This window comes from Ovis canadensis, chromosome 18, assembly GCF_042477335.2.
Source record: "Ovis canadensis isolate MfBH-ARS-UI-01 breed Bighorn chromosome 18, ARS-UI_OviCan_v2, whole genome shotgun sequence".
In the NCBI taxonomy this organism is placed as follows: Eukaryota; Metazoa; Chordata; class Mammalia; order Artiodactyla; family Bovidae; genus Ovis; species Ovis canadensis.
This window is the reverse complement of record NC_091262.1, coordinates 57,163,527-57,176,259: the sequence shown is the minus strand read 5'-3', so window position 1 is coordinate 57,176,259 and position 12,733 is coordinate 57,163,527. Positions and strand designations below refer to the sequence as shown.

Here is a 12,733-nt window from a genome sequence, read left to right as displayed (position 1 = left end):
CAATCAAAAAAAATATCCTGTAACCTTTTTACTTACCCACAGGCACTTCACAGGAGCCCTTTTCTTAAATTCACCTTCTATCCTCTCTGTATTTCATTTTGTTTTATTTGGGCTGAGATATTCATCTTAAAGGGTTTTCCCTCAAGGTCTCCTTTTGAGTCATCAGGGACAAAAGACCATTTAAGTCTTTAGTTTCAGTTCTGATAACAGCAGCATTTCCCAATAATATATTTACAAAGAGACTATGGAGATCAATGAGTCAACAATAGCACTGCGGCAACTGGGTCCTGTTCCCATGGCTATGATCCTGAGTCCCTTTTTTAAGTTCCCAACCAGGGATTGAACTCATGTCCCCTGCAGTAGGAGCACAGCACCCTAACCACTGGATTACCAGGGAAGTCCCAGAGTCATTTTTCAAATACATACATGCACATGTGCACACACATGAACACACAGCTGGTTTAGAGGGACTGATTTACACACACTGCCCTTCACATTCTGTTTTCTTACCCTCTCAGTTTCGTCACCTCATTTTCTTCTACACAATTTCTCAGAGAATCACTCATTGGATTTGTTTATATCTCTTCTCATAAAATGCATACATGCAAGAAGAGTGAGTCAGGGTTTTTTGTCTGTTTGCTTGTTTTGTGAATTATGATTAGTCTAGCACAAATGAATTTAAGTTTGAGATCATAAACTCAAATACCTGTAGGATCCAACAAAATTATACAAATGAATAAAGAGGACTAAGTGAGAGAAAGCAATGCAAGCCTGACAATAAATGGCAACTGGACCTCAGTGTTGAGCAGTAACCGGGAGTGGTGAGGACTGTGGCAAACCAGAGCGCGCTAGCCTAGTCACCAGAGGGCACACATTATTCAGGAAAAGCATCTGTTAGTAGATGGGAATGTAGACCCCAAAGTTGCCAAGTCTTCCTATTTAAGAGAAGTCAGAAATGTAGACTATTTTTCTAATGCAAAATCTTTCATTTTGTAAAAGTGAGATCTCATTTTTAAAATGCAACTTTTCTCAGGCTCCTAAGGGTCTCATTTGGCCCGTGGCAGTTAACCATCTACGGTTTAACACCAGTAATAGCCTTTGTTGACAGTACGTTTAATTATGGGATATATAATGTGTAAGATATAAAGAGCTATAGCAGGTGACAATGAAAAAATGAGGAGGAAGCATAAAATGGAGAGAAATGCAGAAAGTGAGATTGGAAGAAAAGAAACTATTAACATTGATCTTTCTCAGAGTGGTAGAATTTGTCCTTTTCACTCTGTTTTACAAATTTTCTATAAATAATCAGGAAAAAATAGATTCGTTTCTATTCCATAGGATCAAACTTATTATTAAAAATAGCTCAAAAAATTGAAAATACTCATATTTTCTCATATGAATATTATACTCATATTCATGTGTAGATCTGTTCACCACAATTCAGCCCCACAGTTTCCAACACTTTATCACAACTGAAATCAACCAGTTCACCATGATCACATCAAAAATTTAAAAAGTGAAGTAAAACTCACTCAGTCATGTCCAGCTCTTTGTGACCGCATGGACTGTATAGTCAATGGAATTCCCCAGGCCAGAATACCGGAATGGGTAGTCTTACCCTTCTCCAGGGGATCTTCCCAATCCAGGGATCAAACCCATGTCTCCCATATTGTGGGCGGATTCTTTACCAGATGAGCCACAAGGGAAGACCATATACAAAAAATCTTTCATTAAAAATTAAAATGAGAGAGAGCAATCAAGATGGTAGAGTAGGAGGTGAAAAATTAAAATAGTCATTTTCAAAACATGTCATAGTGTGTCCCCCAAAATTAGTGATTAAGTTGTGTTAGCAATTTCTTACAAGTTCATGCTAAACAAGACTGTTGTTATCAATTCACATGAGAGTAATCCAAGTCTATGCCCCAACCAATAATGCCAAAGAAGATAACACTGAACAGTTCCATGAAGACCTAAAAGATCTTCTAGACAAAAAACAAAAAATGCGTTCTTTTCATCATAGGGGACTGGAAAGCAAAAGTAGGAAGTCAAGAGATACCTGGAATAACAGATGAGTTTGACTTTGGAGAACAAAATGAAGCAGGGCAAAGTCTAATAGTTTTGCCAAGAGAAAGAAGACTCTACACATGGACATCACCAGATGGTCAATACTGAAATCAGATTGATTCTATTCTTTGCAGCTGAAGATAGAAAAGTATTATACAATAAGCAGAAACAAGGACCAGAGGCTGACTGTGGCTCAAGTCATGAACTTCTTATGGCAAAATTCAGACTTTAATTGAAGAAAGTAGGGAAAACCACTAGGCCATTCAGATATGACATAAATCAAATCCCTTATGATTATACAGTGGAAGTGAGAAATAGAGTCAAGGAATTAGATCTGATACATAGAGTGTCTGAAGAACTATGGTTGAGGTTCCTAACACTGTATAGGAAGCAGTGACCAAACCATCCCCAAGAAAAAGAAATGCAAGAGGGCAAAGTGGTTGTCTGAGCAGGTTTTACAAACAGCTGAGAAAAGAGGACATGTGAAAGGCAAAGGACAAAAGGAACGATATAGCCATCTGAATGCAGAGTTCCAAAGAACAGCAAGGAGACATTAAAAAAAAAAGTCTTCCTAACTGATCAATATAAAGAAACAGAAAAACAACCCTTGTAGCTCAGCTGGTAAAGAATTTGTTATAATGAGGGAGACCTGGGTTCAATCCCTGAGTTGGGAAGATCCCCTGGAGAAGGGAAAGACTACCCACTCCAGTATTCTGGCCTCAAGAACTTCATGGACAGAAAAGTCCACGGGGTCGCAAAGAGTCAGACATGACTGAGTGACTTTCACTTTCACTTTCAAAAGAATATTTTATGCAAAGATGGGAATAAAGGACAGAAATGGTATGGACCTAACAGAAGCAGGAGATGTTAAGAAGAGGTGGCAAGAATACACAGAAGAACTGTACAAAAAAGGTCCTAATGACCCAGATAACCACAATGGTGTGATCACTTACCTAGAGCCAGACGAAGTCAAGTGGGCCTTAGGAAGCATTACTATAAGCAAAGCTGGTAGAGGTGATGGAATTCCAACTAAGCTATTTCAAATACTAAAAGATGATACTGTAGAAGTGCTGCACTCAATATGCCAGCAAATTTAGAAAATTCAGCAATGTCCACAGGACTGGAAAAGGTCAGATTTCATTCCAACTTCAAAGAAGGGCCATGCCAAAGAATGTACAAACTACAGCACAATACCACTTCATATGCTAGCAAGGTAATGACCAAAATCCTCCAAGTTAGGCTTCAACAGTATGTGAATCGAGAACTTCCAGATGTATAAGCTGGATTTAGAAAAGGAAAAAGAACTAAAGATCAAATTGCCAACATCCATTGGATCACAGAAAAAGCAAGGGAATTCCAGAAAAACATCTGCTTCCTTGACTACACTAAAGCCTTTGACTGTGTGGATCACAACAAACTGTGGAAAATTCTTCAAGACATGGGAATACCAGACCACCTGACCTGCCTCTTGAGAAACCTGTATGCAGGTCAAGAAACAACAGAACCGCATATGGAACAATGGACTAGTTCAAAATTGGGAAAGGAATACATCAAGGCTGTATATTGTCACCTTGCTTATTTAATTTATATGCAGAGTACATCATTCAAAATGTTGGGCTGAATGAAGCTCAACATGGAAGCAAGATTGCTGGGAAAAATATTAATAACCTCAGAGATGCAGACAGTTCAGTTCAGTCGCTCAGCCATGTCCGACTCTTTGTGACCCCATCAATCGCAGCACGCCAGGCCTCCCTTTCCATCACCAACTCCCAGAGTTCACTCAAACTCACATCCATCGAGTCAGTGATGCCATCCAGCTATCTCATCCTCTGTCGTCCCCTTCTCCTCCTGCCCCCAATCCCTCCCAGCATCAGAGTCTTTTCCAATGAGTCAACTCTTCACATGAGGTGGCCAAAGTACTGGAGTTTCAACTTCAGCATCATTCTCTCCAAAGAAATCCCAGGGCTGATCTCCTTCAGAATGGGAGACAACACCACTCTAATAGCAGAAAGCAAGAGGAACTAAGAGACTCTTGATGAAGGTGAAAGAGGAGAGTGAAAAAGCTGGCTTAAAATTCAACATTCAAAAAACTAGATAATGGCATCCGATCCCATCACTCCATGATAAATAGATGGGGATACAATGGAAACAGTGACCGATTTTATTTTCTTTGGGTTCCAAAATCACTGCAGATGGTGACTGAAGCAATAAAATTAAAATAATGCTTGCTCCTTGGAAGGAATGCTATGATAAACCTAGACAACTCATTAAAAAGGAGAGACTTCACTTTGCTGACAAAGGTCTGAATAGTCAAACCTATGTTTTTTCCCAGTAGTCATGTATGGATTTGAGAGTTGGACCATAAAGAAGGCTGAGCACGGAAGAATTGATGCATTTGAACTGTGGTGTTGGAGAAGACTCTTGAGAGTCCCTTAGACTGCAAGAAGATCAAACCAGTCCATCTCCAAGGAAATCAACTCTGAATATTCATTGGTAGGACTGATGCTGAAGCTGAAACTCCAATACTTGGCCACCTGATGTGAAGAGCCAACTCATTGGAAAAGACCCTGACGCTGGGAAAGATTGAGGGCTGGACGAGAAGAGGATGACAAAGGATGAGATGGCTGGATGGCACCATTGATTCAAAGGACATGAGTTTGAACAAATTATGGGCGATACTGAAGGACATGGCATGCTACAGCCCAGGGGATTACAAAGAGGTGGACACGACTGAGCAAATGAACAACAGCAAAATCAATGCAATAATAAGATGGTGTCTTACATATATGTTGTGTCCTGAATAGGTATTTTTTGAAAGATGATTATGTTAATGATGATCTGAATGTCCTTAAAAGTCATGATTTAAGACAGTAAATAACATGTCCCGTGGTACTTCTCTTGAAACTAAACTTACCCAGTAAATCGATCCTTGGATGCTCTTATAGTAAACAAGGGAAGGAAAACCAAAAGAGAAGAAACACAGATACTCCTCTGTCCCCACGAAACCCTGATATTCATAAATTCTTCCCTGACAAAAATATTTAAACTCTCAAAACAGTTTCCCCCCTTTCTACACTCTGGAAGTGGGGTTACAGTCAGTACCAAACTGAGGCAAGGAGCAAGAAAAGTGAAGAGCACATGTCATTTCTCTTTATTAATCATACACTGTTGCACTCAGAACATCAGGTCACCATACATTCCCACAAGTCAGGCAGAAACCTAACAGGTAGAAATGTCTCAGGGGAAATCCCAGAGCCTTATATAATCATTGTATCTCTTTGCTAGATCTGTGTTATTTACATGCAACGAGAAATACTGAAAAAAAAAAAAGTGAACAGAGGCAGTGCTCTTAAGAGCACACACAAAAGATCACAGAGAAAAGATTCCAGACAGCAGGGAACCTACAAATTACGGTAAACTATTAAATCTCCAAATGTTCCAGAATGATTGAACAAGACAGCCATCTAGAGAGGCCTCCTGAAATTTAACAAAAGTTTTGGAACTACTGTTTTCCTACAGCTGAATCTCTTCTGCTTCTGGGTATGGGTTTTTTGCCCTCTTGTGTATTTTTAAATAAATAAACTTCATTATTATAGAAATACACCTATTAAGTGAAGCGCATATGCTTCCCCTCCTGGGTCATCTACGGCCTTCTCACTCCCTTCAAGACCTAAGCTCCTGATCTCTGGCAGCACCTCTCTCCCTCTTGGATGGAGGTTGACAACTCAGGTGGAAGGAACAGCCACGATGTCTAAGTGCAGAGTCTGTTGCTATTTGAAATGGATTACAAGGGCAAAATTCTTGTCGATTTCATTCACAGTAGGTGGAAGCAAGAGATCATTCCTAAGTGAGAGTCAGACACCACTCTTCACATGCAGCTTCCAGGACTGAGTGTACAGTAGCTACAAAATGAAAAGACACACTCAGAAACACACATACACACACATATATACATACACTCATTCACTGCTGGAATGTTTCCAGGGCAGATAGTCCAATTTGTGGCCCCTCCAGTGCCTCTTATATAGGCAATACTATAAGGAATTACATACGCCCAACAGTAGGCTGTAATTTTTGATAGGCTCTGATGACATTATAAAATCCATAAGGGCAAAGAGCAAGTGATTTGCTCATGTCACTAGAAATTCAATACAAAATTATAGCTTTCATTTATAAGCCTTTTTAGAACTTTTTAAAAAATCAGTCATGATACATAGTTATCAATATCTGTATGCCCACGATGACAAGACAGGAAAAAATGCCAAGCCAATATCTCCACAGAAAATCACCCCAAATTCTTCAATAGCACAAGGAAATTACTGATTTTGCAAAATTTTATATAAATTTTGAACAATATGACAAGCAGAAAATGAGAGCAAACGACTCATTGCCTTAAGATTTCTATAAGCACTCAATTACATGGTTGAGTTCAGTCGTTCAGTCGTGTCCGACTCTTTGTGACCCCATGGACTGCATCACGCCAGGCCTCACTGTCCATAACCAACTCCAAGAGTTTACTCAAACTCATATCCATTGAGTTGGTGATGCCATCCATCTCATCCTCTGTTGTCCCCTTCTCCTCCAGCCTTCAGTCCTTCCCAGCATCAGGGTCTTTTCCAATAAATCAGTTCTTCACCTCAGGTGGCCAAAGTATTGGAGTTTCAGCTTGAGCATCAGTCCTTCCAAAGAGTATTCAGGACTGATTTCCTCTAGGATGGACTGGCTGGATCTCCTTGCAGTCCAAGGGACTCTTAAGAGTCTTCTCCAACACCACAGTTCAACAGCATCAATTCTTCAACACTCAGCTTTCTTTATAGTCCAATTCTCACATCCATACATGACCACTGGAAAAACCATAGCCTTGACTAGATGGACCTTTGTTGGCAATGTCTCTGCTTTTTAATATGCTGTCTAGGTTGGTCATAACTTTTCTTCCAAGGAGTAAGCATCTTTTAATTTCATGGCTGCAGTCACCATCTGCAGTGATTTTGGAGCCCAGAAAAATAGTCTCTCATTGTTTCCATTGTTTCCCCATCTATTTGCCATGAAGTGATGAGACCGGATGCCATGATCTTAGTTTTCTGAATGTTGAGTTTTAAGCCAACATTTTCACTCTCCTCTTTCACTTTCATCAAGAGGCACTATAGTTCTTCCTTGCTTTCTGCCGTAAGGGTGGTATGATCTGCATATCTGAGGTTATTGATATTTCTCCTGGCAATCTTGATTCCAGCTTGTGCTTCATCCAGCCCAGCATTTCTCATGATGTAATCTGCATATAAGTTAAATAAGCAGGGTGACAATATACAACCTTGAAGTACTCCTTTTCCTATTTGGAACCAATTTGTTGTTCCATGTCCAGTTCTAACTGTTTCCTCTTAACTTGTATACAGATTTCTCAAGAGGCAGGTGAGTTGGTCTGGTATTCCCATCTCTTTTAGAATTTTCCACAGTTTATTGTGATCCACACAGTCAAAGGGTTTGGCATAGTCAATAAAGCAGAAATAGATGTTTTCCTGGAACTCTCTTGCTTTTTCAATGATCCAAGATGTTGGCAATTTGATCTCTGGCTCCTCTGCCTTTTCTAAAACCAGCTTGAGTATCTGGAAGTTCACAGTTCACGTACTGTTGAACCTGGCTTAGAGAATTTTGAGTATTACTTTGCTAGCATGTGAGATGAGTGCAACTGTGCAGTAGTTTGAGCATCTTTGGCATTGCCTTTCATTGGGATTATAGTGAAAACTGACCTTTTCCAGCCCTGTGTCCACTGCTGAATTTTCCAAATTTGCTGGCATACTGAGTGCAGCACTTCTACAGCATCATCTTTGAGGATTTGAAACAGCTCAACTGAAATTCCATCACCTCCACTAGCTTTGTTTGTGTGATGCTTCCTAAGGCCCACTTCACATTCCAGCATGTCTGGCTCTAGATGAGTGATTACACCATTATGATTATCTGGGTTGTGAAGATCATTTTTATATAGTTCTTCTGTGTATTCTTGCCATCTCTTTTTAATACCTCCTGCTTCTGTTAGGTCCATACCATTTCTGTCCTTTATCGAGCCCATCTTTGCATGAAATGTTCCCTTGGTATCTCTAATTTTCTCAAAGAGCTCTCTAGTCTTTCCCATTCTATTATTTTCCTCCATTTCCTTGCGCTGATCATTGAGGAAGGCTTTCTTATCTCTCCTTGCTATTCTTTGGAACTCTGCATTCAAATGGGTATATCTTTCCTTTTCTCCTTTGCTTTTCGCTTCTCTTTTCACAGCTATTTGTAAGGCCTCCTCAGACAGCCATTTTTCTTTTTTGCATTTCTTTTTCTTGGGGATGGTCTTGAACCTTGTCTCCTGTACAATATCACGAACCTCTGTCCATAGTTCATCAGGCACTCTATCAGATCGAATCCCTTAAATCTATTTCACACTTCCACTGTATAATCATAAGGGATTTGATTTAGGTCATACCTGAATGGTCTAGCAGTTTTCCCTACTTTCTTCAGTTTAAGTCTGAATTTGGCAATAAGGATTCATGATCTGAGCCACAGTCAGCTCCCGGTCTTGTCTTTGCTGACTGTATAGAGCTTCTCCATCTTTTGTTGTAAAGAATATAATCAATCTGATTTCAATGTTGACCATATGGTGGTATATATGTGTAGAGTCTTCTCTTGTGTTTTTGGAAGAGGGTGTTTGCTATGACCAGTGCATTCTCTTGGAAGAACTCTATTAGTCTTTGCCCTGTTTCATTCTGTACTCCAAGACCAAATTTGCCTGTTACTCCAGGTGTTTCTTGACTCCCTACTTCTTCATTCCAGTTCCCTATAATGAATGAAAAGGACATCTTTTCTGGGTGTTAGTTGGAGTAGCCATCATAGTCAACAAGAGTCTGAGATGCAGTACTTGGATGCAGTCTCAAAAACAACAGAATGATCTCTGTTTGTTTCCAGTGCATTTGTATGGTACTATGTGGTAAATGTAGATTTGTATCTTAACCTGCAAAATCAAGTACAGGGCTTTTATACTGTGTGTTACAAGTGAATTTGCATAAAGTCCTAGACAATGTGCATGAAGAAATAAGGAAAATAATGCACCTCTATTCCGTGCCCATGTGCTCAGTTTTCACGGAGCTCAACAGGCATTGTACATCGTGACTTGGCTAGCACAGATTTGTTTGAGGGGCTTCTACCGCCTCAAGATCCACCCATCCACACACTTTCCCAGCATCAGTTTAACAGATGCTTAGATGGGGGTGGAGGTCATATGGAAACATGTCAGTGCCAAAAAAATTCTACTGCTCCCAAGAGGGAGGGGTTTTCTGTTGAAAAGTAAAAAAGAGTTTCCTTCCTCTCTGTGCTCAGGGTACTTGTATTCTTAGGCAGGAAGAGGTTAAGCCATTTAAGACAGTTCCCCATTAGTAGTTCATACTATCAGTGGGAAGTGCTAGATGGAACCAGTGTGTCTACGGGTGATTGGTAAGCAGGTCTAGACTAAAGCGATTGACAGATCATCCGGAGAATAAGTAGACTTAATTAAATAGGTACAGGTGGTCCACATAAGGAAGCTATTCAATTTAAGAGATAATATGACTAAGGAAATCACAGTTACTCATTACACTCAAATACTGATCTATAAGTTGTAAGACCTGGGTTCTGGGCCAAGCTCTATGATTTCAGGCAAGACATTTAATGTCTGGCTCTGTTTTCTCACCCGAGAAATATAGGGAGTGTTCTCTAGGATACCTTTTCCCTTAAGGATTCTATTTTCACTGTGATCTTGTCACACAACACTAGTGGAACTGCTGGGAATATGTCTGATGTGCATTAAAGGTATTATCCATCTTCTTTGCAGTTTTAAAATGCTGTGTCCTCCCTCCACTTTCCTCCTTCTCCCTCTTGTCAGCCTGCTAGAATCTAATACAGTCACAAAGCCTCCAAAAGTACATATGGAACTCGACCTTTGTGTAGGATTCAGTGGGGTTGCATGCTTATTAAACTCACGGACATCACATGAAAACTGGCTTAACTAACATTCCTGATTAATAGCAATGAAATACTCTCGTTTCCACTTTTCCGAAGGAAAGTCTGGGTCTTCTCCAGGACTGACAAAGTAAAGCACAAAACACTTGCTGCTGCTGCTGCTAAGTCACTTCAATCATGTCCGACTCTGTGCGACCCCATAGACAGCAGCCCACCAGGCTCCCCAGTCCCTGGGATTCTCCAGGCAAGAACACTGGAGTGGGTTGCCATCTCCTCCTCCAATGCATGAAAGTGAAAAGTCAAAGTGAAATTGCTCAGTCGTGTCCGACTCTTAGCGACTCCATGGACTGCAGCCTACCAGGCTCCTCTATCCATGGGATTTTCCAGGCAAGGGTACTGGAGTGGGGTGCCATTGTTACCTCTGAGTTATAGATAATGAATATCAGCCATCTAAAGTAAAAGATGAACACCGTTTAAATAAGAGCTATAGCTCCTTTTCAAACATAAATGAAAACTTTTTTTCAATAGTGGGTGGGAAAGGTTCAAATGATGGCACAGCCTGCATTTTTTAAAGTCTGCCAGTTTACTTTCTTTTTATCTTCATTTAAATTTATTTTTAATTGGAGGCTAATTTGCTTTACAATATTCTGTTGGTTTCTACCATATATCAACATGAATCAGCCATAGGTATACATATGTCCCCTCCCTCTTGAACCTTCCTCCCACCTTATTCTGTCCCTCTAGGTTATCACAGAGCACCGGATTTGAGCTCTCTGTGTCATACGGCAAATTTCCACTGGCTATCTAATTTTACATATGGTACCTGCTTAGTTTCTCTGTACTGTATAAAGTCCTAGAACATTCTCACGGGATGTTAAACATTTAGAACAAGGAATCCATAAACATGTTAGATGCTGTTGAGAATTAGGCTAAAGCCAAATCAACCCATTATCTTTATCTTTCTGGTATTGTGTAGAAACCAGTACAGTACTCCTATCTGCCCCCAAGGTAAGTAATATTTATATATTTTTCAGTCTGTTCGTGTCACTAACTCCACGGTTCTTCCAAAATATAGGCCTGAATCACACAGGATGGTCTGGTCTGTAAATGACATGAAAACAACCACTCTAAACACCTCCAGTACATATAAAGCCATTAACAACATCACTGGCAAAGTAGCAATTCAACCAGCAAGACTCCAGTGAGTGACATGACTCATGTCTTCTGAACTCACTCAGAGGTACGTGAGTATTGGAATCATATCAAAGTGCATTATTCTTTCACAGACACATAAATCTGATCCACTGTTAATAATACATACTATACCCACAAACGACACAAGTAGGTCCCAGTGTGTAATGTCTGAAATTACTTTAAGTACTCAGAAAAAACCAGCAAGCCCTATGAACCACATGTTAAATAAAATCTTCTGATTGAAATGGACAGAGAATTGTTAATAGGTAAACAATATTTATATTCATTTCACTTGAACTTTTGCAGGCAGGAGCAACACATTTTTAGGAGCTCCTGGTCTTGATTTGTTAGTGAAAAATATTAAGCAACCTCATGGGCTGTATCCCGCCAGGCTCCCCTGCCCATGGGATTCTTTAGGCAAGAATACTGGAGAGAGTTGCCATGCCCTCCTCTAGGGGATCTTTCTGACCCAGGAATTGAACCCACCTGTCTTGTGTTTCCTGCATTGCAGATGGATTCTTTACCTGCTGAGCCATTGAAGAAGCACCAATATTAAGCTCAAAGTTCTAGAAAGTGCCAAACTATAAGTATTCTAATCTGGGATGAATAAAGGTAGAAGCTTAGATGAAAGAGACTACAAGCGAAAAGGAAGAACCTGTACAAAGGCTATTATACCTGATAGGCTCCATGCAAGACAGTTGAAATGTGAGTTTCAGTATTCAAAATATAAAGGATACAATCATATGTCTGGTTAACTTACAGGAAATAGTTCCAGAGACAATTTTACACTAACTACAGTGATTTGGGCAATTTTTAAAAATAATACCAGCCAATTTCTCTCCATTATACTCTGCTGGCAGAAAATAAAACATTTTTCTTTGAAATGATTGCCTTTGGTTTTGTTAAATCATGCATTCTGTCAACATGTGGTCACCATTTTTACATGATCTTTCTGCTTCCCTAGAAAAGAATGAATTCACAGTCTGAACCCTGATATAAATATGTAATCTTGCAACTGTTAAGGCTTCTTCTATTACTGCAAAATGAAGAGATAAGAAATAGATGTGATATCAAAAGAAATGAAACAAAAAAAGAAAAAGAAGATGACCAAACAAGTTTAAAACTCAGATTCTTACATCGACTTCATAGATAAATGAAGAAAATGCCTGTGCTGATCATTTTTTTGTGTAACACAAAGGGACCGCATGTAGTTCATCATTTTAAACTACTAATATTTGAAAACAAAATTGAAAACCCTACTAATGCCAAGAAAAATGTTCCAGTAACTTCACTGTAGCTAGCAAAAGGTTCTAGCAGCTAAGGCTATATATAATAAGGTCTTAAAAGAAGAAACATGACCTTTTTGTTAAACAGAAACTTTTGGGGTGTAATTACAAAATGAGTGGGCTAAAACTGCTTCCAGTCACTATGTCATCCTCCAAGATGGAGATCCTTACCTCTATGCTTCAGCCTGTAGGTTTTTAAAACTTAAATTACTTTGCAATAA

At 39.6% G+C, this 12,733-nt stretch overlaps 1 protein-coding gene across 6 annotated transcripts in view; it reads right to left on the bottom strand.

Annotated features, from left to right (window-relative positions):
• NPAS3 (neuronal PAS domain protein 3) overlaps positions 1–12,733 on the bottom strand; it is a 962,475-nt gene that overhangs the window by 676,958 nt on the left and 272,784 nt on the right. The gene's annotated exons all lie outside the window — the stretch shown is intronic.